This window comes from Brienomyrus brachyistius, chromosome 12 (genome assembly GCF_023856365.1).
Source record: "Brienomyrus brachyistius isolate T26 chromosome 12, BBRACH_0.4, whole genome shotgun sequence".
Taxonomy (NCBI): domain Eukaryota; kingdom Metazoa; phylum Chordata; class Actinopteri; order Osteoglossiformes; family Mormyridae; genus Brienomyrus; species Brienomyrus brachyistius.
The window spans coordinates 17,781,022-17,808,813 of NC_064544.1; the positions used below are offsets into that span (position 1 = coordinate 17,781,022).

A 27,792-nucleotide genomic window follows, 5' to 3' on the forward strand; every position below is an offset into this window, starting at 1 on the left:
GAGAACATCGGAGACACGGTTAGAGGCTGTAAAGACTACAGGCTATCATGGAGGGGCGGGGATGTTGGTGTCCAGTTTGGACTGCGTAAGCACACCGGCTGGAGGAAACGCTGTCCACTCACACTGGGCTTGTAGGGGGTGTGTGTGCATGTGTTTTTGTATGTGTGCATGCGTGTGTGTGTGTGTTTGTGCTTGTCTGTGTGCATAAGTGAATGTGCATGTGTGTGCGTGTGCGTACCTGTGTCTGTGTGTGTGTGCGAGTGGGTATTCCTTACCTTATGGGGACACAATGTCCCCACAACGTGATGAATACACATTTTTTTTCCCTTATGGGGACCAGTTTCCCTCAATTTAATAAAAATCTGTGACTGCAATGGAAAAAGTAAAACTGGAAAGAAACTCTTGTTCTTTGCTTATGGTTATGGTTAGGGCTGGGTAGGGGTTAAGGTTGTCATAGTTAGCGTTAGTATATTTCCCATAGAAATGAATAAGCGGTCCCCATGAAGATATGTTTATCTGTGCGTGTGTGTGTGCGTGTCTGTGGGCGCGCGGACCCACACAGGAGCTGGAGATGCTGTGATGCCGCTTTCCGACAGGCATCAATAATTGATGACATCACCGCGGTGACAGGTTTTTAACTGAAGTGGTTCTCCCCCGCCTGGGACGAAGCACTGTATGTGTGTGTGTGTGTATGTGTGTGTGTGTGGGGGGGGGGGTGCGTAAAAGGCTCTCACCTCACTGTGAACCCCCCAACTCCCGAATCCTGTGCGTTTTCGTCCCCCTCTCTCCACAACAAATGTTGTTTTTCGCCCGTTCTGCCAAAGGCGGACGAGGCTGGACCAGGCAGGCCGGATCCGGCTCACCGTGTGCCTCTGCCTGCTTTGGTGGGGCTCGCGCTCTCTGTCTGGCAGCCTGTCAGAGGCATAGGCTGCTTACCATTATGCAACAGATCGCGTGTTGGTATGTGGGTGCTAAACAGGGGATGCTAAGGTGCTAACGGCAGCCACATCCGTACATGCTTTCTGAATTACCGAGCTAGGTGAGCTGAGCGTAACTCAGCCCCTCAAAGTGGGGGATTCTCTCTTACAAAGTATTCAGGGCAGATGGTTATAAACGTGCTGAAGGCTGCGGACTGCAAACTTGATCGCTTTCATTTGGGTCGCAATCTAGAGAAAGGGAACCCGTTTGATTGTGCTCGGCCTCACTCTGAAATGGCTTCTGAGAAATGTCCTGTCAGAGCAGAAGCATTTCTGCTTCTTCATCCAGTAGATGGTAATAGATCTTCCAACTCGTCTTTGATTACATCAGTCCTCCATGCTGCTGTTAGCCCACCCCCTTGTCCGATCACCGTGCACCAGTGTCTCCAGTTCCTCCGATCCACTGGAAGGTCGTATGTCTGAGCTGTGAGAGCGCAAGTCAATGCAATATGATTGATTGTGAGGACACTGTCCAAGAGGCGTAGAGTCTCAGCCGCTGACAGGGCTGCTTCTCATTGGTTAATTAAACCATTGCTTGTTGATGGACCTTACCCTCCACCCCTGACCTTAACACGACCACAAAGCCCACTTCTCTGGGGGGCTCCTGCTACTTTCTGTCACTGTGCTTTGGCCTGGGTTGAGTATCAGCTTTGGACTCTGTGTATCTGTCAGATGCTGTCCCTCTGCCCGCCTTCCTGTCACTGCATGGTCTGAAGATGAGCGAAGCTTAGAGATTTACACGCATTCTCCCCAGCACCTCCCAGGTCCGCACCCACACCCACAGGTGTGCATTATTCATGTGCAGTGCACAATTCTTTTGAACATCTTTGCCCAGGGCCAGAATTTCACCTCCACCCCAGGGCCCCCCTGAGCCCCCCTGAGCCCCCCCCCCCCCCCCCCGCCCGCCCCTCCTCGCCCAATCCACATCTTAACTCTGCCTTTGAGCTCCTTGCACCTTAATAATGCATTAAAGGAAGTACAGGGCTGCTATCAAGCATAAGGGCTGTAACCTCTGAACTGGAGAATGCGAAGGAACAGACAAACAACAGGGGGCAGACTTGAGTAGGATGGGGAAGAGGGTTGGACATAGAAGTCCACCTCTGTCACTCTCTCTGTGTCCCCAATCCACCTCTGTCTCTCTCTCTGTGTCCCCAGTCCTCCTTTTCTCTCTCTCTCTCTCTCTCTCCCTGTCCCCAGTCCTCCTTCTCTCTCTCTCTCTCTCTCTCTCCCTCTCTCTCACTTTCTGTGTCCCCAATCCTGCTTTTCTCTCTCTCACTCACTCTCTCTCTCCCTGTCCCCAGTCCTTCTTCTCTCTCTCTCTCTCTCTCTTCCTCTCTCTCTCACTCTCTCTCTGTGTCCCCAATCCTGCTTCTCTCTCTCTCTCTCTCTCTCTCTCTCTCTCTCTCTCACTCTCTCTCCCTGTCCCCAGTCCTCCTTCTCTCTCTCTCTCTCCCTCTCTCTCTCACTCTCTCTGTGTCCCCAATCCTGCTTTTCTCTCTCTCTCTCCTTGTCCCCAGTCCTCCTTCTCTCTCTCTCTCTCTCTCACACTCTCCCTCCCTGTCCCCAGTCCTCCTTCTCTCTCTCTCTCTCTCCCTCCCTCTCTCTCTCTCTCCCTGTCCCCAGTCCTCCTTCTCTCTCTCTCTCTCTCACTCTCCCTCCCTGTCCCCAGTCCTCCTTCTCTCTCTCTCTCTCTCTCTCTCTCACTCTCCCTCCCTGTCCCCAGTCCTCCTTTCTCTTACTCGCTGTCTCTCTCGCTCTCTGATACCAGTCCTCCTTTCTCTCTCTCCCTCCCTGTCCCCAGTCCTCCTTTCTCTCACTCGTTCTCTCTCTCTCTCACTCTCCCTCCCTGTCCCCAGTCCTCCTTTCTCTTACTCGCTGTCTCTCTCACTCTCTGATACCAGTCCTCCTTTCTCTCTCTCTCTCTCTGTCTCTGTGTCCTCCTTCCTTTCCTCTCTCCCTTTGTCCCTGAATAGGCATCTTTGCCGACCAGGACCTGACCACTTCACATGCCGGCTGTCTGTATGATTATCTTCTGCTGGAACACACACTGGTGGTAAAAGTTGCATGGAGCATCAGATCTCCAAACTGCACGAAAACACCTGTCCTGCCCCACACCCTCTCCTCCTCTGCCTCCCCCTCTCTCTCCAACACGAGCAGATGGGGCTGTGTTGTAAATAGTTAATTTTGGGTGGAACCCCCCCACCCCCTTTTGCTCCAGACCGTCATGCATATTTTATGGGCTTTGAACAGGGGCGCTGCCTACACTGGAAAAAAAATGGAGGCCCCCAGAATGAATAAGTCAGCAGGATCCATATGATGGAATGACTGACAGTGTCTGCCTCCAAGTGGCCTGGGGGGTGGGGTGTAAGGCTCTAAGGTTTAGACACTTGTGATTCAGTATTCAGTGAAGACCAGCTGTGTGTACTGAGTGTGGGATTGTATGTAAGTAAATGGGCACTGGCTTGGCCACGGGCTTTTCTGTAACATGGGGGGGTGGATTGGTGTTTGACTTTGCATCCAGCTCGCCCATCTGCCTGTGTCATCTTCCATGTCTGACCCGCTGCCTTACCTTTAGTTGCCTGGCGATTGGAAGAAGACTCGGCATTGGCTTGTCATCTTCCCTGCTTTCCAGTTATTTCCCAAATCTTATGATTGGGACAATGTGACTTGACTCTTATTTTACTATCCCTGCCGCCCCCTGGAGGATGGGCTCCCCCTTTGAGTCTGGTCCCTCCCAAGGTTTCTTCCTTCCTGGGAGTTTTTCCTTGCCACTGTCGCCTTTGGCTTGCTCACTGGGGGCTTTGGGTGCAGATGCTGTAAAGCGCTTTGAGACGATGTAATGTCGTGATAATGCGTTATACAAAAATAAATTTCTTGTTGACTTTCCAGGTTTCTCTCTCCACTTCTGCATAGATATGCATTTTGTCTGTGCATGGTGCCCAAGCAGTACCTTGAGTGCAGACCTTCTGTTGTACCTTTGAGTGAAGCTGGAAGGGCTTGAATTCAGTGTGGGGAGCGACACTGATGGCAGCACAGCTCTGTGGGGTGGGGGGGACAAATCAGAGGCCCCCTCACTGCTGGCCTTTGATATTTAGATTTTACTCATTTATCCAACTTACACTACAATAGAAGGTTGTTATCTACAGTACGTTTGCTCTCTGGGATTCGAACTTACAACCTTTGTGACGTTATCGCCACTCTCTGCTCTCGCCACTCGATATCCATGTAGCTGGTCAGCTGTCGAGCCACAGGATCTGCACAGCCACCAGCCAATTCCCAGCTTTGATCCCATTGGGAACAATCTCAGTCCCCGACAGGCTGGATGCCCCGCACCCCGAGCCTGCCCTGCCCCCGATACTGAGGTCAGACAGAGAGACCAGGTTTCCCATCCGGAGCAGACACTGGAATACTGGGGGAGCCCAGCGAGAGTACTGTCTCAGGTGCGAAAGGTGCCGTCGTGCGGCTACCTGAAATGGACTTTTCATGCAACAGTGGGAGAAATGAGTGTGTTAAAGAGTATTCAGTCGGTTTTTAAATTAGTCATTTTTGACTGGATTTTCAGTCTGTGTGTGTATGTGTATGTTTACATCGGTGGAGTTACCCAGGGGTGTGTGACGGCGGTTTACACCATACAGTCATTGCGTGTGTGTGTGTGTGGGGGGGGGGGTTGCTAAATTTCGACTCCTGATCGCTTTCCTGCGGACCGCAGTGAGCGAGGGCCCATCTGGAAGCCGTTCTCCGTTTTCTCACATACTTTCTGGGAGCAGTAACAGTACAGACGATAACTACCGGCATCTGGCCACAATAAAAAGAATCGCTCCGGGTTTGTCCTCTCCTGCCTTTAAGAAAACCTTCAAAGTGCTCAAAGCCGAAGGGAAAAATCCTTGGCAGCGAGTACCGCCCCCCCCCCCCCCCCCCCTCCACGGGTAACTCTTCCCTTTTTCGGCCATGAGCGCGTCGAGGCATAGGGGGGCAGCGGCTGTGAGCGGTACCACTCCAGGCCGCGTTGAGCCTTCGGGGCGGCCTGTGGGCTGACGTCAAGCCGTGAGCGTGGATTAGCGTGTACCACGCCTGCTGACCACGCCTGCTGACCACGCCTGCTGACCACGCCTGCTGACCACGCCTGCTGACCACGTGCCGGCCTCTCAGACGTCGCTGTAACGAAAAAGGCACCTGGGCTTAATTATCTCTGCGCCAGGCCTCAGAGAGGGATGAGAGGTCTGCTGAAGGAGCAGCCCGCGGTCGCCGAGAGGGTGAGTCAGCCTGCGGAGTGGGCGGGCGGATGGGCGGCCAGGTCGTGTGGGAGTGGAGGAGGGAGCCCGAACCCAAACCGGCGCCAGGATTGCCGGAGTGACTGCGGGGGTGCCAGTGGCTGGCGGCCAGGGGAGAGAGACCCCGGGCCCACGGGAACAGAGAGAGAGAGTGAGAGAGAGAAAATGTGTGCGTGTGTGTGTGTGTATTATGTTTATATTACATTGTGGGGACCAAATGTGGGGACTTGTTATTTTGACATTGTGGGCACCATTTTTCAGGTCCCCACAAAGATCTGTGAATGCAATCAAAAAGTAAAAATTCTTGTATGTTGTTTGGAAACTTGTGGTTAAGGTTAGGGCTGGGTGGGGGTTAAGGTTGTCATGTTTGGATTAGAGTTTTCCCCAAAGAAATGAATGGAAAGCCCCCACAAAGATATTTTTACAAACGTGTGTGTGTGTGTCTGAGAGAGAAAGAGAGAGAGAGGCCGGCAGACAGGCAGGCAGTGGTAGTGGGGGGGGGGGGGGGCATCTAATTTAATGTGCCAAGAGTATCATACCTGCCATCATCTCCCTGCCTTTGAACTCACCTGAACTGAAGAAAATGGGCTCTATCTAAGGGGTGGTGTGTGGTTCAATGGGTTTGGATGCTGTGCCAGTGATCAGAAGGTTGTCAGCTCAAATCCCCAAGTCTGCAGAATGATTTTACTGTTGAGCCCCTGAGCGAATCCCTGATTCCCCGTTTGCTCCAGGGCTTGTCTGACCCTCTCTTTCTCGAAAATGTACATTGCTTTGGATGAAAGTATCTGCTAAATATGTTAAATGTGTCTTTGGCTCTGTTCAGGTTTGATGTTCGGAGAGCCCACACTAGCTGGGATGCCCCCGGTGGCACTGGCGTGAAGGTGCATGCCCCATGGCAATAGGGCTGCATTGCTACAGCTGCGAAGCTGATGTGCAGCTTATTTTGGGTTTATCTAAAGCGCGCAGGTGGAGACAGGGTCGCTCCCGTTCAGTCTGGGTGTCGGCAGGCGGAACGGAAAACTGTATTAATGCCAAAAACAGACTTGTTTTACTGTAGTGTATGAGAGCAGTGGTAAAAGGGAGCGGGGGATAGGGAAAGCAGGTATGACGGAAGAGAGCGGCGGAGGAAGACAGGAGCTGTGCCAAGGACAGAGAGAACGAGAGCGAGCAGGCCTGGCGTGCAGGGATGAGGTTGCACTGACGACTTGCTAATTGAGATTGTAACCTTGGCTTTGAGCGAACGCAGTGCTGTAATGCCATATAAACAGGATGGAGGGTTGGAGGAGCGGGGCTACGTTTGTGAAGTACTTCCTGTCAGAGAGGTGAGGTGTACCCCAGCAGTGAGGGAAGGGACTAGTGCCCTATGCCCCATCCGGAAATAGCCAACTGGCCCGCTCTGTGTGTGTGTGTGTGTGTGTGTATGTGTCTCCTTCTCCTTATGTGCATGGTTGGCTTCTCCTGTGGCCAAACTGCCCCCTGAGTGATTTCACGGCAGGAGTGGAGAGACTCCGCACGGCCAAGGGCGGCACTTCGGAAGCACGTGAATCCATCTCTCAGGCCTTTCACAGCATCTCCATCACATGGAGGTTGGTGGCATGCAGATGAGGCAATGACTGTGATTATTATTCCTGTGACTCAGCCTTCGGCACTGCGCCGAAGAGGAGGAGGAGTGGCCCTTCGGGTGGATGGATGGATGGATGGATGGATGGATGGATGGATGGATGGATGGATGGATGAAACAGCAATTCAGAATTCCAGAAAAACTGAGGAGGGGGTATAGATCAGGTGCTGGAAGAGTTTACAGGTACAAGCCTAAGAAAGAGTTTTTAATTTATTTGTGCTCCGGGTCATCAGCTAGGCACGAGCTCGTTATGAGTCATTAATTAACGAATGAGTGTGGGGAGTCATTAAAATGAGGCCCGCATAAGGTCACGTTTATTTATGTGTGGTGTTACGAGCTGCAGTAAGTGAGAGTGTCATCTATGATGTATGACTACATGCCTATTGGATCCTGCTGCTGCATCCAGCAGGGTCACGTGGATGTGCGGTGAGCTCCGCATAGTTTGGTGGTCAAAATGGCTGGATGGACGAGGCAGCGGTTTGGGCCTGATCCTGTGCTCCTCTGTCACTTGATGGCTGTGCAGCATCTCCAGTCTGCAGATCGGCAGGCATTCGCCAGCCTCTCCTCTCTGGCTGACAGCTGGAATAGAACCCCGATTTGCATGCCGATCAGCCGAAAGATAAAAGGAAAATTGGGCCAGCGCTTTGCCCAGAAAAGGCCGAGGCTCTCGTCTGACCAGCTGTAAGTCACATGACTGCTGACTGTGGCATTGGGAGGGTTTAACCAATTAGAAACAGTTGGAAGAATCGTGTCTGTGTGCGTGTGTGTGTATGTGTGTGTGTGTGTGTGTATGTGTGTGTATGTGTGTGTGTGTGGATGGCAGAAGCGGGGAGCTGCAGACACCTGGCTCCATCTCTACGCCTGTGCCTCTCACAGCTGTCAGCCTGATCTTCTCCTGAGCAAGTGTTTCGACTTGCGTCCTCCTTTGATTTAGTGCTGATGCTTCATGAATCATAGGAGATCAAGCGGAGGCCTGATTCGCTCTGCCTCGGTCCCCGTTCTGTCGGCTTCTTAAAGGGAAATTTTGTAGATGTTTGTTTCCTTCGTAGCTTGTCTGGGCTGTCTCGGGGAGTTTTAACCAGCAGGCAGCCCATTGTCTTCTGACTCACGGATGAGTTTTAGAGGCGCTTGCTAAGCCTCTAGGAAAGCCTTCTGCGACAGAGCCTCTGGTTTTAGGGAAGCCTGATGTCCATTTTCTTTTGAAGTAGCCAGACCACATTTTTTTAGACCCCTTTTGATATTGGGTGACAGGCTGCACTACCACAGCCGAAAGATGGGTCCCCAACCTGCATGTTTCCCAACCCCGGTCCTCAGGGATCCCCAGATAGTCCACGTTTTTGTTGGGAGCTGGGAGGGAGCACTGGGTTGGGAAACACTGGTTTAAGGTACAGTGTTTGGCATGTGGACTGTGTGTGGGCCAGATGCATTGAGAGGTTGGAGATGCGCACCATCTCTCAGCACTTCACTTACCTTGGCCAAGATAAGTACCTTTTGTTCTCATAAAACACCAGCAGCAGTATTTTCTAACATAAGCAACAGCAATTTTTTTTCTGAATATCATACCAAGTACTCCAGTCATGTAGCTATGTCCTGTGACGGCAAGATTCAATCTTATTTTATTATTATAAGATCAGATGGGGTAAAGCACCCCGAACCCGGCCGACCGGACCGTCCTGCCAGCTTCTCTGCGCAGTGATCCCAGATTAATCTGGGTAGGGCACCACAAGAAACAGGGAACCGCTGGATGGAAGTTTCCGGAATGGTGTGGGTGGTACTGAAACCAGGATACAGTACTAAGAGCAAAAAAGCAGATCGATTACAAAATCGAAACGGGGCTTTGGCCTCTGGTGTGAGACAGAGGCAGAGGACGAGCAGATGAGTGTGAGCAGACTGAGGCCTCAGTGCCCAGGACCTGCGGGTTTAATGACGACCCAGGAGATGTGGGCGTAGCAGCATCGCCATGTGCTGATGCACAGGAAAGGTGGTGTGCGGGGACCAGTCATCAGAGCTACCTGAACTTGGCCACATAGCAGCTGGAGGGGGGGTGCTGGGCAGGGTGGCTCTGCGGGCTCCAGCCTCACTGACCCCAGGTCCGGTCTCTGTGTCTGGCCCCCTGAGAGGAGGATCTCCTCGTGACGTCACTACCCCCGCAAGGCAGATCTCCCCACGATGTCACTCCCCCGCAAGGCGGATCTCCCCACGATGTCACTCCCCCGCGAGGCAGATCACCTCCCGAAGATGTCACTCCCCCGCGAGGCGGATCTCCCCACGATGTCACTCCCCCACGAGGCGGATCTCCCCACGGTGTCACTCCCCCCGCAAGGCGGATCTCCCCACGATGTCACTCCCCCGTGAGGCAGATCTCCCCGTGATGTCACTCCCCCCGCGAGGCGGATCTCCCCACGATGTCACTCCCCCCGCGAGACGGATCTCCCCACGATGTCACTCCCCCGCGAGGCGGATCTCCCCACAATGTCACTCCCCCGCGAGGCGGATCTCCCCACAATGTCACTCCCCCCGCGAGGCGGATCTCCCCACAATGTCACTCCCCCGCGAGGCGGATCTCCCCACAATGTCACTCCCCCGTGAGGCAGATCTCCCCAAGATGTCACTCCCCCCGCGAGGCGGATCTCCCCACGATGTCACTCCCCCGCGAGGCGGATCTCCCCACAATGTCACTCCCCCCGCGAGGCAGATCTCCCCATGATGTCACTCCCCCGCGAGGCGGATCTCCCCATGATGTCACTCCCCCCGCGAGGCGGATCTCCCCACAATGTCACTCCCCCGCGAGGCGGATCTCCCCACAATGTCACTCCCCCGTGAGGCAGATCTCCCCATGATGTCACTCCCCCCACGAGGCGGATCTCCCCACGATGTCACTCCCCCGCGAGGCGGATCTCCCCACAATGTCACTCCCCCGCGAGGCGGATCTCCCCACAATGTCACTCCCCCGTGAGGCAGATCTCCCCATGATGTCACTCCCCCCGCGAGGCGGATCTCCCCACGATGTCACTCCCCCGCGAGGCGGATCTCCCCACAATGTCACTCCCCCCGCGAGGCAGATCTCCCCACGATGTCACTCCCCCGCGAGGCGGATCTCCCCACAATGTCACTCCCCCCGCGAGGCGGATCTCCCCATGATGTCACTCCCCCGCGAGGTGGTTCTCTCTGCAACGTCACTCCCCCCGCGAGGCGGATCTCCTAGTGACATCACTCCCCCTCACGAGGCTTATCACCCTGCGAAATCACTCCCCCTGCGATGCAGTTCGCCCCGTGACATCACACCCCTTGACTAGGACCACATACCAAGTTACCACTGAGTGATGTGGGGAACGTGACCCATTTGAAGTGTGGAGTCTAATGCGTTGGACCGGGCCCTGCTAGCTCGCCTGAATGAATCCACTGGTACCAGGAGACTCTTGGTACCATCTAGTCCTGCTCACTCCTCATCCCACTGATGTTTATGGGCGCGTATGCGGCAACAGTGAGCCTTTCGGCTGGAGCGATAAGATGATCCCTGTAAACCTTTATTACTGGGTTAACATGCCACTCACCACACTGTGATGCGGGAGCTGTGGGGGGGGGGGGGGGGTGTGGCTCCTCGGGTATTGAGAATGGTGGGGGAGGGGGTCTGCGGAGACCCTGAGAGCGGCTGACAGATTCTGGGCATTCCGCGAATCGGATGGGCACACAGCCCGGCCTGACCCCGCCCCCGTTGATTATGCTGCAGAGTCCCAGTGTGGGAATGAAACCCACTTAGTGATGCCTTATTGCTTGTTTTATTTATCCCGCTTTTCAATTTAAATACCCCTATTAGGGTAATTGCGAGTGGGGGGGGGGCAGAAGGGGGCAACTGACCCCCTGAATAAGAACTAGTTGTGGCTAGTCTGCTGCGGCTGGGACAGAGCTGGCCGTCTGCCCGTGATGGCCCATCATTGGGGGTGGGGGGTGGGAGGTAGGCTCGGCCAATCGGCTTTAACATGGGCTCCGCCATGTGGGTAAATGAGAGGGCAGATGAGGCTTTGATAACCATGTGGATGAGAACATCGCCCTCTATGGACAGGGCCAAGCCTGGGGCTCCACCTGTCACTCATGCTACCCCCCCCCCCCGCAACCCCTGGGGGGGGGCTCTCAGCCATTGCATGGCGGATGGCTCTCGTCCACAGCATCACAGCCAAACACGTCTACAATCATTCATTGGGCCTGGCTGGGGGGCCGTCGCTGGCCTTCTGTGGCTGGGCAGGGATCCTGGTGGGATGGGACTCTGCCAGAGTTCTGGCCTGGGGTCTTTCCCAGGAGCAGGAAGGCTGCGGGCCTGCGGTCGCTATGACGACCACCGCCGACGAGCAGGAAGCCGGCAAGGCCTGCATCTCCATGCGACGGCAGCTCCTTAAACGGCAGTCGCTCGCTGTAGTCGCGGAGCATCTCTTACCGCCACATACAAGCAGTTACGTAACGCACAGAGTGACTATTTAACGAGATGCTGACAAATTGCCGGTTGGGTTTTTAGCTTTAAGGGGTAGAGCAGCTGTTTTTCAGCGTAACAGCAGTGAGTCTTAATGACATTTTAATTAAAGCTGTATTGTTCTGGTTTGTATGGATTTCTCTGGGGCTTCTCTTTATCTAGGGAAATGGATCTTTAGCGGCGAGCGTGCTGGAGAACGTGATGTTTGGAGGAAATGTGGGTAAATTCAGGGCATCATGGGAGATCGGCATGGTTATAAAAGGAGGGGGTCGATGTGCCGTCACGCTCGGGGCCCTGATCGGTTTGGGTCTCTTTTCATCATGGGGGGGCGGCTTGCAGAGTCGCCACCTGTCCCGTATTTTAGGGGATCATCCTGTATTATAAAATAAAATGCTGTGTCCTGTTTTAACCAGTTTGGGTGTGATTTGTCCTATATTTTCATATCTGGACCCAAATTCAGTTTAATCTCAGTCGCTTGATCGATCCCCCCCTCCCGCTCGGCAAGATTCAGCAAATACTGTCCGAGCCCCAGGGCAGTGTGGGGGTGGCATCCCTTATTTCTTTAGATTGAAAGTGACACCCCCCGTACAAGGTTACCATCTGTGGTCTGCTGGCTGGCGTGAGATTTTCAGTTCGAGACAATTCTACACACTCATTCACATGTATGTCATTACCGTGTAAATAGTCTGTATGGTTTTCAAACCACCCCAACACTCCTGATGTAGATAAATATAGGTTTATAATGGAATGATATAGATTTGCCATAAGATTTCTTAGCGTGAGACAGAAAGCATGAGTGTCACGCCAGATGTGTGAGCCCTGTTAGTAGGCTGGTGGGCGGGGCTGGGGGGGCCTTGATAGGGTAAGCAGCGGTATTTGCTTCTGGGGGCGGCACCAGGGGTGCACTGGTGTGAGGGCTGCTGCTCTGGGGAGTGACGCCCAAGGTGGCCGCAGCAGAAAGGCAGGTGATATCTGCGCTTGGTCCCTGAGTGAGGAGCGAGTGAGGAGGAGCGCGGAGTGAGGGAGGAGGAGTGTGGAGCGAGTGAGGAGGAGCGTGGCGCGAGTGAGGAGGAGCTCGGAGTGAGGGAGGAGGAGTGCAGAGCGAGAGATGGACCATGGAGGGAGGGAGGAGGAGCGTGGAGCGAGTGAGGAGGAGTGCGGAGTGAGGGAGGAGGAGTGTGGAGCGAGTGAGGAGGAGTGCGGCACGAGTGAGGAGGAGCTCGGAGTGAAGGAGGAGGAGTGCAGAGCGAGAGATGGACCATGGAGGGAGGGAGGAAGAGCGTGGAGCGAGTGAGGAGGAGCGCGGTGCGAGTGAGGAGGAGCTCGGAGTGAGGGAGGAGGAGTGCAGAGCGAGAGATGGACCATGGAGGGAGGGAGGAGGAGCGTGGAGCGAGTGAGGAGGAGCGCGGAGGGAGGGAGGAGGAGCGCGGAGCGAGTGAGATGGAGCGCGGAGGGAGGGAGGAGGAGCGGGAAGGCAGGGAGGAGGAGCATGGAGGGAGGGAGGAGGAGCGCGGAGGCCTGTGGTGAGCATGTCTGACAGTGCAATGCCGTCACCAGAGACACATAATGAGAGCGAGCGATAAACGGAAACAGAAGACGGCTGGCCCGTCATTATCTTTGGTAATATTCATCCATCCATCCCTCCATCCGTCCGTCTTTCAGCGTACGCAGTGCAGGTCGCAGTGAGCCTGGAGCCTGTCCCAGGCAGCTGAGGGCTGGGGCCGCCCCGGACGGGAAGCCAGCCCGCGTTGGCAGCACCATAGCACTTTGCCGTCACTGTTTGTTTACAGTGCTTAATGTTAGTTATTTTGGCGGGTATTTTTTGCTCATTGTTGTACTTTGCATGTTGAGTGGCTGTTCAATAGACAGGCCAGGCTGAGAATTTGAAGAACATGGCGCAATAAATCCGTTTGGAGAAAAAGTGTTTTTTTTTTTTTTTTTTTTTCTCACGCAATCGATTTGGACCTGTTTAATCTGCCAGGACTCCCGCTGACAGATTACGCTACCGGGCCACAGCAGAGGTGCAGTGATCGTTCCCACAGTCCGGAGGAGAGCTCTGGGTCTCAGGACCGAGAGAGGGCACCCTGACTAAGCTCCCACTTTGCTGGTGATGCCCCAGCCCCCCACTCGGGGAGCCCTCCGCTCCTGAGCCGGTGTGTTTGTGACCGAGGCCTCAGAGCTGACTGTGGGAACTGCACCCCCCCCCCTACCGCATCTGTCCCTGGTTCGCAGCTTTGCCTTGAACTTGCAGCTCGGATGTTTAGTGGCGAGCGATTGTTTATCTCTGTGTCAAACCTAGAAGTCCTTAGCAAAGCAGAGCAGGCTGACTGCGTGTTTGCGGGGACAGTTTATTTACAGCTGGCACCTGCGTTTCATCTGTTCCCATAATTCAGCTGATTATTTGTGGATTTGGACCATCCGCGTATAACTCTGGTGTTATGTTTTCTAATATGAAGATTTCATATAACATACTTTCATGCGATTGAATCTTTTTTTTTTTCTCAGCAAGACCCTTTTGGAGGGACCCCGTGGTCTCTGAGTGCGGAGGCCTCGTGGGATTTCGCTGTGGGTGGGGTCACCTGCGACCCTGCCCTCCTGAGCTCAGCCCAAGGTGTCAGTCTGCTGGGTGTGAATGAGCTGGAAGTGTGAAATAGTCTGTGACTCCGCACCGCGGCACGCCGGATGCACTCCCAATTCACCACCCCCCCCATAAAAGTCGCTTGCTTTGATCTTTGTGTCAAGCCCCAGAGCCAAAAAAAAAACGTGACCTTAATTTACACCCTGTGTTTATTTTAGCGGTTTTGTCAACTTGGAGTCTGCTGAATGAACGAGGATGCCAGCCATTGAAAGGAAGGGAAAAAAAAACAACTTAATTTTACACCCGTCCTGGAGTGCGATGGAAACGTCGCCGTTTTTGGAGACGATGGCCTCGTGTGGGTGGGACGTTCTGAAGGATGTCGTGGAGGCTCCGCGGCGAGAGGAGACACAGGACTCCACCTTCCTCCGTGCTGCTTGCCGCTGCAGGATCTTGGTTTTACTCAGAGAATCAACTTTTACACTACCAGTCAAAAATGTCACTACCAGTCACTCACTTAACATTTACTACAATTACGCTCGATATTCTTTGCTAATAAATATATTTACAGTATGCTAACCATCTGAGTACCTTTATTAGCAAGAAAATGTTATAACATTGATTCATCAAAGTAACAGTTATAAAAGCGAATAAAGGTAAAGACCAGCCTAGAATTGCCTCTGCCATCACCACACAGCCAGGTAATAGGATGTCAGACATGCACTGTAACATACTCTCTCCAGGAAACCTTGTTTTATTAGACTTATATTTTCATTTATAGTTGTTCACTCAGCTTTCCAATGCTTAATGAGAATAAAAGCTTCGCAGTTTATGAAATAAATGTAAAAATGGTAAAAACCTTTGGTGTGCTTTCGAAAAACTTTTGCATGCACACGCACACACACACACACACACACACACATAATGACTGGTGGTGTACATGCACACACACACACACACACACATAGAATATATAATGACTGGTAGTGTACATGTGCATGACTCCTAACACATGATCAAAAACACTGAATACCTGGTGCAGGTATTTGTACTGTCTGGGGATGACCAGGGACTGTGTTGAGAAGCACTGCGTTGAAGTAAGAGTACTTCCATAAAACATCTTGATATTGATAACAAATATTCTATTTAGAACATAAAATCTGATTTTACGTGCCACAGATCTCTTGGCAGAGCCAGGCGTGTTTCTTCTCCTGTGACTCCTAAGTGCGCATATCTAGACAGCAACATGTTTAGCATGATAAAAAAACACTGCATGTTCAACTGTCTGACCTTGAGTTTGACCTACACTGCTCTCCTGATTGACAGATACCGTTTAGGTGTCATCGTGCAAGAAGTTAGACACGGCAGCCGTGCGCAGTAGTGAAGATTTAGCGAAAAGGTCTGTGGGAGTGTCGCAGAGTATGGATGCAAGTACTGTGCGTTTGCCATTTTCTATATATCATGGGATGACGATTAACACTGGGTAATTGCAGATCTGTGATTTACATGCCTGGGTGACAGGGATTCCCGGGCCATAGTTGTTCGCATCACACCGGAGCTGCCCTCACCTCACACTCCTAGGAGCACTGGACCGTTAACCTAGTAAATTTCAGTGAATAGGTAGGTATCTGTGCTGATAAATCAGCCTTTGAATTTGTTTATTGGAGACTATTCACAGAGGCAGGTCCTGCAGGTCACTTTCCATGTTAAAAGTCATTTATCCTCATGCACTTTGCATGCCGCAGTGTCTCCCTGCGATTCGCCGACCCGTGTTCGTCTTATTAAAGGCGCATTCCTGAATCTGACTGGATGCGCGGCTGTTTGCAGTGTCGCCCCGGTCCTTTCGGGCCTGTGGGAGTGGGACGGAGCTGCGGAATCATGTTGTCATTGCACAGGATACCGCGGACTGGGAATGGAGGCGAGGGCCCAGGTCCAGGCAAAAGTGGGCCGTGACTAAACAGCAGCGTTTCCGCCGCACTGGATAATGGGCCTCGGTAGAGTGCAAACAAGGTGTTTATGCTCGGTGGCTGGTGGTTTTAAGGTCAAGATCTAATCTGAGGCCTTGTGTAAAACATACACGCGCTAGTTGGCTAATCCGCTTAGCAGGAGCCCCCGGCGCCCCCTTCGGAGGGGGGCTGCTGCCCAATCAGGCAGCACCTGGCTGCTGGCCCCCTGCTTGCCTGTCCTGTGCAGCTTTTAATTGTGCTACTGATAGCAAATCCCTGTCAGAGTGACTTTCTCCAGATGAGGGCGCCGTCAGCACAATGGCAGTTGGGACTCCTGTCTCCCAGTCTTTTCCCTCTGCTGTCCTTTAAGAGATATTAGCTTATTGTAACGTCATATTTGCAGTTTGACATCTTATATACCTGCCAATCTGAACTGTACGATGGCTGTTTTACCTTTTCCTGAGGTGTCACACGGTTGGACACGGTCTCATCAGCGGAAGCCGGCCTCGCAGGATGGGCTCACTAGGCGACCGCAGTCCAAACTCCCCCGTATCAGAGTCGAATCCGATCCAAGCCGGTGCTGTTGTGCTGCATGAGTTGTTATGAAAACCCTAATTGTGATGGATTGCAGATATTAGTGTGTCTCATTGTGGGTCCAACCCTTACCTAAAGTGGGTCACGCTTGACGCCCCCCCTTCCATCCCCCTCCCAGACTCTGGCTAAAATCAACATTCCTCCATGCGCATCTTCTTCTCCGAGCTGCACCAGGACAGAGAAAAGGTACCGATTTTGACACCATTGTAATTGAATCTGATGAAGGCTGACATTCAGCAGCTTGATGACGAGGATGGGAAGCGAATGCTGCCATAATGGATCCGGCCACATGATGGCGCGGGAGGGTGACGCGGCTGCATGTCAGGTGACGCTGCGCCAGGCCGGGGACATCCTGGGCGGGGTGAAGTGAACTAATTTAAAAGTATTGCGGGATGTTTTTGGCGAGCGCGCCGAGCGATTGGCAGGATTGCCGGGACTCTGGATCCATGCCATCCTGACGGAGGTGGAGACGGATGCGGTGAACCTCCTGGCTTATGACATAACTGCTCCCCCACCTGCAATCTGCTGACTCCCCAGATGTCAATCCGAGCAGACGAGTGGGCAGTGGGAAGGACCCCCCCCCCCCGTGTGCAGCACCATGTGGTTGGTGAGGGGAAGGTCAGTGAGGAAGATCAGCCAAACGGCCAGTGACGATACGGACCGGGGTCAAGCAGAGCTGCCAGCCAGAATTAATTTGATCAAGCAGATCTTCACGAGGAGACTGGGGTGAAACAAACCATGGGAGATGTGTAAACACAAGACAGTCAGTTCGTCTTTAGCACAGGGGACCCAAGAAGAGCACTGGGTATGAACATAGTCTGCTCTCTTTGGGGCAAGAGGCGAGTGGAAGAGGAACGGGACCAGGGCAGATTGACTTCTCTGGGAACCAGAGCCTGGCATGGCTGGGGGGCCCTCAAGCAGACCCTGAGCAAATTTTCAGGGCTGAAAGGAGGACCAAGAGAATAAAACATGATGCAACGTCAATAATCTACAATCCAGAGCACGGGGTACTGGTGGTGAAACTAATTAGGGGTGGGGCTGGTGATTGAAAAAGTTTCAACGTTTTATTTTTCCAGAGCTTGGGTGTGGCCCCTAAATTTTGCCGGGGCCCAAGGCTTAGCTGAGAATAGCTTATGCGTTAATCTTCCCCTGCACAGGACTGCCACCTCACATAGCACTGCCCCAGCATATCCACACCCTCCGTCATTCCACACTAAATCAAATCCAACCATAACAAAAGTCCACCCGCAATGCAGGCGAAAAGGCTAATGCAGTAATTAAGGGTTTGCTGTGGGGAACTAAATACTGAAAGTGAATATCTGCTCTGTTAGAGACACCGAGCCGAGACAGATCCCGACCAAGTTCAGTGACCAGAACCTCTACAGGAAAGATCCGATCTGCCAGTAGACGGGGGGAAGAGAGGCTCTGTGGTCGGGGGATTGGAAAGGTGGGAGCGGAAATACGCTCCAGCAAGAAGTGCGCATTTCCTGCAGCGTGAAAAAATACTCCCACGCAAGGGAAGCATGTTTTAATAAAGTCACTGTACTGCCTGAGTAAGAGAGGCTGGCCATCCTTCTGGCGGTGGGGCTCACTGCTGCCCCAAGTGGCCACCACTAAGAGGGACACGGTTTGCCAGAATATGCGTTCACATCTGTGAAGATTATATAAGAATGTACATTAGTTCACCTTTCAATGTTTATTTTTATAATTGTAATTATCTTGGGAACCTTTACAAAGGAGTTGTAATGTTTTGACAGCTAGTCTTTATCGAATCGGTTTATTGAATTTAATCTGAGCGACGGAGAAGAGGGACAAGAAAGGAGAGGCTATAAAGAGAGATAAGTAGAAAGCGAGAATTCACGCGTAAGCGGGACTCGCCGCTTTGTTCGGGGCGCTTTGTAAGCCGCGTAAGTGTGACTGAACCAGCTGTTCTGAGTCATCCGCAGAGATTATACAGCAGTCACATCTCATACACACTCCTGCGTCATACATGGCCGGCGCTAAAAATGTAACCGCATCGAATGCGCCGCTGACGTCGCGGGAACCTTCCCCGGTGGGGGGTGACTCCGTGCCCGTGAGCTCGCTCTGCAGACAGGCCCGGGGAAGGGCGACGGCACAGCGATGTGACTCCTGCAGGTGCCCCAGCTTCATAAATGATACAGCGGGGGCTCTCTGGGAGTCTGCAGCACGCCCCCCATGAACGACACAACACGTGTGTCCACCACGTCCCTACCAGACTAGTGTGTCAGCTTATTTCCCTCCCAGCGTGTAATGCCAGAGTCTGGGTACAAATTGTCCTTGTGTATTGTAGGAAGAGGGGGCTGCAGGGTTATCAAGCTGTTTTTTAGAGCCCCCCTCCCCTCCAGATTTTGCTGCCAAAGAAGAGGCTTGGTGAGAAAATAAAGATTAAGCAGGATCCGGTCGTTTTGAAGGAGTGTCGTTCACCCCTGAATTCCCGGCGCCTTTCTCGGGCTGCGATGGCAGGACGTGCCTCTGAGTGACTCGCTGGCAATTCGCTGTGACAGCTGTGGGCAGGTGGGGGGTGGGGGCCATCCTGGCCACTGCACTGCCCCCCACCCCCTTGCCCTGAGGTGAAGCACATGAGGGGGATGTTTCTTTCTTTGTGGGAACAGAAATTCAGTCTAATAACCCTGGGTTCAGTGTTTGATTAACTTCCAATCCTCTAGCAAATACAGACATCAAACGTTAATCGTTCTGAATGTCCTGTTAGAACAGATAAAGTGTAAATGGTGAGTGTCAGCTCGTGTCCTGTCCAGACTGGATAAGCAAGTATTGAGAATGGATGGATGTATGGATGGATGGATGGATGGATATTAACAGAATTAATGATATGTTCAGTGCCAGAGAATCCCCTTATTGATTTCTTACACACGTGTCTGGGTGGTGTCTTCTACTATGGGATAGACGTGAGGTCGTTGTCATGGTGATAAGCAGCTGTGACTGAGGGCGCAAATGACAAGAATGTGTCTATATTTGAGGTCCTGATCTGATCTTAACAGCTGGTCTTGTTACCAAAATACTCTGGTTTTGTCTACAGTGGTTACACAGCATGATGTGGCTTTGAGAGAACTGCCCTGGGGTGGAGGGCGGGGGGGGGGGGGATGGGGTTGTTTGAATCTGAAGTGCCCTCACCTCACCACCCTACCAGCAGTGTGAGAGAGACCAATGTCACCCAGCGGGGAACCGTCTTCAGACGCAGCGCTCAGCTGCTCTGTCTGAATTTCTTCTGAGAATTGGCCTTGTGGGTCCTGCCTGGTGTCTGCAGTATTACTGTGTTCCAGCAGAGCAAACCCTAAGCAACATTAGGAATGTCTTATTGAATATTAGGAATCCATTTAAAATTAACGCTCATAATATCTATCTAAAATCCTATTAAACATCAATATTTTAAATTCTGTTATGCTGTGCCCTCACAACTCCAGACTGGCAGTTTGATTCCTGCCCCCAGCTCAGCGTGTGAGGAGTCTGCATGTTCTATTCATGTTCTTGAAGGGTTCCTCTGTGGACTCCTATCAGGCTCCAGAAGCATGTGGTCTGGTGAATTGGTGCCCTTAACATCTGAGTGTGTGCAGTTGACTGGTGTTCCCATTAGGGGACCCCTACCTCAGGCCCAGTGCACCATGGGATAGATGCCAGGCTCATTGTGATCTCCTGCATGTAAAATTAGTAATAATAGTTACACTTAAGATGTAATCTAGTGGAACAAAAGGTAATGTTTAAGGGCCATTCAGTGTCAGATGTTCTGAGACCTCGGAGTGGATGAGGAAGTGGACAGAAGCCCCCAAATCAGTTCCATTGTCAAGGGCACCAAATGAGACACTCTATTGAAATGAGGGCAAAATGGTATAAATGCCTGAATACGCATATTACTAAGGAATTTAAAAGCTGTCGGTGTGAAGCGGGTTGTTATTTATTGTAAGTGTTGCTTCTTATCACCAATCAGGCTGTCAGGCTCAATGTTGCCTGAAGGTCCCTGTTACATTCTGATGGGACTCCCACCTGGGAATGAACAGATGTACATGTCTTCTCTCTTTCCTGTAATGCCTGCTGTACATGCTACCCCCCCCCCCCCTTCCCCATACACCCCCAGCCAGGTATCGTGGACAGGTGCCCCCCAGAGACCTGCTCGAGCTGTTTAATTACTTCCTTCCCGCCATCACCGGCCTTTTCCGCTTGCTCTCCGTGGTGTTGGTCACATCGTGTGAAACCTGCTGCCGCTGCGAGCTTCGGACGACACATCATGTCATCCTGCTTTGTATAGGTTGGGGGTTTGAATGCTCTCTTCTCCCACTATACCTGCTATACGTTGTTTGAAGGAGAAACTCACTCAATATTGGTGAACGAGAGAGCAGTATAACTACTCCATACTGGTGAACGAAAGAGCAGTATAGCTACTCTATACTGGTGAATGAGAAAGCAGTGTAATTGCTCCACAGTGTTAAATGATAGAGCAGTATAACTACTCTATACTGGTGAATGAGAGAGCAGTATAACTACTCTATACTGGTGAATGAGAAAGCAGTCTATTTGCTCTACAGTTTTGAATGAGAGAGCAGTATAACTACTCTATACTTGGTGAATGAGAGAGCAGTATAACTACTCTATACTGGTGAACGAGAGAGCAGTATAGCTACTCTATACTGGTGAATGAGAAAGCAGTCTAATTGCTCCACAGTGTTAAATGATAGAGCAGTATAACTACTCTATACTTGGTGAATGAGAGAGCAGTATAACTACTCTATACTGGTGAACGAGAGAGCAGTATAGCTACTCTATACTGGTGCACGAGAGAGCAGTATAACTACTCTATACTGGTGAACGAGAGAGCAGTATAGCTACTCTATACTGGTGAACGAGAGAGCAGTATAACTACTCTATACTGGTGAACGAGAGAGCAGTATAACTACTCTATACTGGTGAACGAGAGAGCAGTATAGTTGCTCTGCACTCACTGGTGAATAAGAAAGCATTGTGTATGCTAACATGCTATACCTCTATGAAAAGTCTGTATTTCATGATGGACAAGCCAGTTGTTGTTGTAATGAATCCTTACCTCCCTGGAAGTTGGTCTTTAGTGCTGATGTTGCATGGATCCTACTAAGACTCTCGTGCCAAAACCATCATACACTTGGACACAGATCCAGAGGACAGACGGGCTTTGTGTGTGTGTGTGTGTTTGTGTGTGTGTGTGTGAGAGAGAGAGCAAGGGGGCAGCCAGTATAGAGGGCCAAGAGTATCCTACCTGCCATCATCTCCCTGCCTTTGAATTCACGTGAGCTGACGAACATGGGCTCTATCTAAGAGGGTGGTGTGTGGTTCATAAATGATACCTCATACAATGAGACTTCTTTGGGGATATGTATGCTATGATATTTAGGCTCTGGGCCCCTGTCACCCAGGTTAGTCCTTGAAGATGGATGGATTTATTGATTTTGGCAAATGAGGAACCAAAATTCATACAGAGGAGCCAACTTTATCATTAGCCAATGATACCTTTTGAACCGCTGAGTGGCAGGCGAGGCGACCAATCAGCTTTCAACTGGGGCTAGTCCCTCTGTGGCCCCACCTCTCTACACCTGAAGATACCCAGTATGGAGACCAAAAGAACAGAGGCTGAGGTAGGACCTAGTACCAGCAGGATCTACGGGGAAGCCCAGACCCAGGGAAACGTGACAAGTACTGAGAGAAACACACTTCTCATGGGCATTCAGAGCGACTCGGTCTCCCTGTGACTCCTCTCTGCTTTCCGACTCGCACGTACACGCTGATGAGGGCCTTATCAAACAGCATCAATGAACCCAAATGAAAGAACGAATGAGACAATAAAGGAATAAACAATGAAGAGAGCAGCATAAGTAGTTGTGATATCACAAAGCCATAACTGTAAATATATGGTAAATAAGCAGTTATTCAGAAAGACGTGTTTGTTTGGTTCTAAGCCCGCATTGGTATTCAGGACAGGTTTAGTTGGCATGACTACAGAGAGGTCTGCTTTGCCCCAGCTGAGAATGGGGTTCATTCCCTGCTAAAATGGGATTCTCTTGCCACATTCTTGCTGCAAGGACACACATTAAAACACAGTGACAGACCCACCCCCCTGCCATGTTTTTCTTGCTGGTGATAATGAGCATCCAGGATATGTCCAGCTGAACGGGATGTTGTTTGGGGACAGGGGGGATTTTGAATTGCATGGAAAACATGCTTATGCCAGTTTCTTCCGCTTGCTTCTGGGAGCTGGGCGATTCTCCCAGCCACGGCTTTGTCTTTGGCTGGCGTGGAGTTAACTTTGCCAGTCTCACTTCATTGGAGTATATATACTGCCCTCTCATTCACCAGTGTAGGGTAGCTATACTGCCCTCTCATTCACCAGTGTAGAGTAGCTATACTGCCCTCTCATTCACCACTGTAGAGTAACTATACTGCCCTCTCATTCACTAGTGTAGAGTAGCTATACTGCCCTCTCATTCACCAGTGTAGAGTAACTATACTGCCCTCTCATTCACTAGTGTAGAGTAGCTATACTGCCCTCTCATTCACCAGTATAGAGTAGCTATATTGCTTTCTAATTGACCAGTGTAGAGTATCTATACTGCCCTCTCATTCACCACTGTAGAGTATCTATACTGCCCTCGCATTCACCAGTGTAGAGTAGCTATACTGCCCTCTCATTCACCACTGTAGAGTAACTATACTGCCCTCTCATTCACTAGTGTAGAGTAGCTATACTGCTCTCCAATTGACCAGTGTAGAGTATCTATACTGCTCTATAATTCACCACTGTAGAGTATCTATACTGCCCTATCATTCACCAGTGTAGAGTAGCTATATTGCTCTCTAATTCACCACTGTAGAGTAACTATACTGCCCTCTCATTCAGCACTGTAGAGTATCTATACTGCCCTCGCATTCACCAGTGTAGAGTAGCTATACTGCCCTCGCATTCACCAGTGTAGAGTAGCTATACTGCCCTCGCATTCACCAGTGTAGAGTAGCTATACTGCCCTCTCACTCACCAGTGTAGAAGTGCTATCCCTTGTGTTGTTGTTAATGTTAATGGTTGCATTTCCCTATTGTCACGTGTGTGTTTGCCCCTGTCTTGTGTATACTTGGTAGATCCTCGTGTGTATTTACCATGTGCAGATCTTCCACCATGTGTGCATCTTGCAGTTCAGCATCTTACAACCTTGTGTGTATTTGGGTTCGGTGCTTGTTGGGTGCCTGTTATGGTCCTTCTATTTACAATTACACGAGGGGCATGCTGGGACATGCAGGGCATGCTGGGACATGCTGGGACATGCTGGGCATGCTGGGACATGCCAGGACATGCTGGGACATGCAGGGCATGCTGGGACATGCGCCCTGCCGGTACTACACTAGTATAAAAAAGGAATCTGGTCAAAGAATCTGTTCGTCCATCAAATTTTGTACGCAAACCGATGCATTTTTTTCAGTACATTTTTGGTTTCCAACCAAATTCTTCATACACAACAGCGTTCATGAATTATACTGCTCTCTCGTTCAGCAGTGTAGAGCAGCTATACTGGGAGAAGACAGCATTTGAACCTGCAGCCTTGGAGGCCTCTGCCAACATACTACCCACTGAGCCGACATGCTGTCCCGTGGCGTAATTATAGTACACTCTCACTTCCGTGTAGAACTGTGCCTGCTTTCTGATCCCGATCTCTCAATAACACGCTCTTCACTGTGCTTGGTCCCTTTCCTGTTCCTCTCCTCTCTGTTCCACCACACTCTTCCTCCAGGCCCACCCTGGCCTAATCTCCATTTGTTGCCCCAATGGGACAATTTTCCCCTCGAGCGGCGTCTCTGAAGGCCCCAAACTGGCTCTGGAGAACAGCCCCGACATCCAGTACACTTCTGATAGAGCATCTTAATGGCAGAGGAGCGCGAGGCCCCGTGTGCGAGCAAAACGCCAGATATGTTCCGTGCGAGGTGTGTGTGCGTCTGGCAGCAAGCTTTCCGGAGTGCCGGTGGAGAGGTGTACTTAAGGATATATCTAAATGTATTAGGAGCCTTTAACGAGGAGCCTGCAGACAGCAGCATTCGACAGGTGACGGGAGAAATGGAGCAGGCATCCGGAGGAGCGTGCGAGATGTTTGTGGGACTGTGTGCGGCGTGAGGAGCCTGTGAGGATGGGGGGGCTCGTTAGAGCGGCCAGTTAGCTGACATCACCCAAAATGAGGCCTACAGTGGATGACAGGGGATTGTATTCTGACTGAGGCATCAACTCCTGTGCTACACGCCTCCCTCAAGCGTGTGCATGAAAGCACATGTGTGTTAATACGCAGATGGGCAAACGCTCAGGATCTTTCAGGGAAAATGCAGAACTTCTGTTCTGTGCGGCTTTCAGTCTGCCGTTGCCTGAAAATTTATGTGCCCCTTCCTGGTGATTTCTGTGTGTGTGTGTGTGTGTGTGTGTGTGTGTGTGTGTGTGTGTGTGGGTGGGGGTGGGGGGCTGCATGTTTTAATGGAAGTGAGCTTGGACCTCCTCCTGTGCTCCACCACAGTCTGTGGGTCCTGCGGGGAACAAGGACTCCCGGAGGGGCGGGCCTCATTTTTAAGTGACAGCTGGCCAAGCAATCAGCAGCCGTCACGCTAGGCCATGGCACCGGTGATAGGCCGCTCAGCGAGTGTCTCCTCCCTCTGAATCACGGAGACGGCTGGTAAGTGCTGCGGCTCCGTGACGTCAATGCTGTGACAGCACACACCCGCTTGCATTGGAGGATGTATATAAATTCTGGTTTCACATCTCCTGCGGTGTGTGACAGCTTTGCCCGTCCCGCACAGACAGCGATCCGAGGGAGCTGCCGGTGGGGGTGCTGCTATACCTGCACGTTTGGGCTTTTTTCAATACGGAACAATTTACTGTCACTTAGGTGGAGGGGGGGCAGCATGCTCTTCATGTTTTCTCGAGTGATGCTCTTACTTTGCCTCAGTGACCCCTGCACCAAATGATAGAGGCCATCACCCTATCTGAGATATAAAGTGCAGTGTCTCCCTTGCCCACAAGGGGCAGCATACTGATTAACTGTACCTTCTACCTATAATATAACACCTTGCTCAAGGACCCAACAATGAAATTACTCTACTAATCACAGGATTCAATCCAGCACCCTTCTGATTATATGCACAGTGTCCTAATCCGTTGAGCCACACACTACCTCCATATGCAAATTGATACACATAATGTTTTTAAATTACAAAAAAGTGTCTGGAACAAAACTAGCCCCTGCCTGTTGCGTGACAGTTAAGAGTAGCCAAGTAACCTGGGTATTGCTCAGTGAGCTGGTTCAGCTGAAGCTCATCAGTCTAAAAGCATGCGTTGTACTGTTTTTATTCTGACTGGAAGCTCTCCAAGTTGTGGGGCAGCCTTCTGGGTGGAGGCAGACGAATGGGGTGCTGTTCCTGCGCTCCTCTGTAGGGGGCACCTTGCTGTTTAGTCAGTAAACAGATGATGCAGGAACAGAGCCAAATAAGACATTACATTATTATTCAGTACACTGTCACATTATAGGTGTATCACTATTGTGCTTAACTTGCTAAATTTTGCCAGATAATGTTCTCATCCCTGGATGAAATCCAGGTGGAGTACTTCAACAGAAGGTACAACTGCAGTGCCCTTCCTGGGATTCCAAGGTCCCTACCCGCAGCACATGCTGAATGAAGCCTGTGTTCCCGGTCCCCACTGAGAGCTCAGTGCTAATTGGAGCTGGAATCTCTGTTTTCCCTTTGCCTTTTTTTCGGCTGTTGTTGCCGTCGCTGGTCTTGTTCTCTGTGTGGGAGCTGACGGCCGTGCCGAATCAACAGAAGCGAGTCCCCCTGCCTGCCCCAGTGCGCACAGCTAGGAGCTCGCCATCCCCTGGTCATCGCAGCAACTCTCTCCTCTAATTACACCATCAGCGACAGCTCCCAGCCCAGTGCTGGGGGGACAGGGGATGACTGGCTGCCATTTCCGCGGTGGCACTTGTCATGACACATCGTTTACACGTGCCGACGGCGGGCAATTAGTCATTGTCCCCCCCCCCTCACTGCCCCCGCAGCCCCAGCAGCACAAGACACCTGAATGATGCGCTGTGGGGATCTGCGGCCTGTTTGCCATCAGGGGGCGCCCTTGTGGGCATGGCGGCACCATAAAGACAGTGTGGGGGGAAAACTGGTGTGTGTGTGTGGGGGGGGGGCTGTTGAGCTCTTGTCAGTCAGAAGATCATAAGTATGAGATCTAAGCTCAGGGTGAAATGTATTGAATACATAAGCACTCTTGGGCCTTGAGTTCAGAACATGTACGGTCCAGAGGGTCGGTCAATACTCTCAGCAGATGCAGAGCTTTGATGGAAGCTTCCATTCACGCCATAGTGAGGATCAGCGATCTTCTCACCTGGTAAATGACTCTAAAAGTCCTCAGATGAAATAAACAGTAACACAGTACGATTCAACTAGCCGATAATCCTTTTTGTTTGGTGACTGCATTAAACGTTTTGTTTTGCAACTGCATTATACGGTTCTGTTTTGTTTAGTGATGCATTATAAGGTTATGTTTTGTTTGATCAATGTATTGTAATGTTCTGTTTTGTTTGGTGATGTGTGACGGTATTATAAGGTTATCTTTTGTTTGGTGACCACACGTACAGGTTCCGTTTTGTGACTACATAATAAGGTTCTGTTTTATTTCATTTCTGCATGACAGGGTTCCATTTACTGCATAAGAAGGTTCTGTTTTGTTTGGTCACTGCACTATAAGGTTCTTATTTATCTTCATCATTGCACACTTTCAAGGTCTACATCCAAGTCAGTCATACAGGTAATTACTGAAGCTGGTCAGGATAAGTTGCCCTCTCTCTTACCTTCAAAAATCATCCGCTGTTTAAACTAGTAGCATGACCTTGAACGTTAGAAGCACTGTGCTGGTTTGCCACTAATGTACATGGTCAAGGCTCGGGAATTTCACCAACTGCTCCTACAGGGACCATTGCATATAAACCACCAGGGACCTAGATATGGGCAAGCTGAGTACGCCTGGACAACTCCCCGCCTGTCATCGCCTCCTCGGAGTCAGCATTTATCAAGAGACTAACGTTGGGTGCCTCGGTCCTGTCTGTGGTGCAGCCCTTCAGAGATACCACACACAGGAGATCATTAGTGCTGTAGAGTGGCATCACTGGCCTGAGGTTGACTGAATGCTCCAGGTCACACTGACACCACAGAGGCTTGTGAGTGAAGAACAGGGCTTGTTTATTGGTTCGGCCTGGATGTGCTGCCAGGCTGCCTTTCAGATTCCATGGCTTTCCAGGCCCAGATGCAGATTGC

At 51.3% G+C, this 27,792-nt stretch overlaps 1 protein-coding gene across 2 annotated transcripts in view; it reads left to right on the forward strand.

The window, feature by feature from the left end:
* sorcs2 (sortilin-related VPS10 domain containing receptor 2) overlaps positions 1–27,792 on the forward strand; it is a 197,394-nt gene that overhangs the window by 57,549 nt on the left and 112,053 nt on the right. The gene's annotated exons all lie outside the window — the stretch shown is intronic.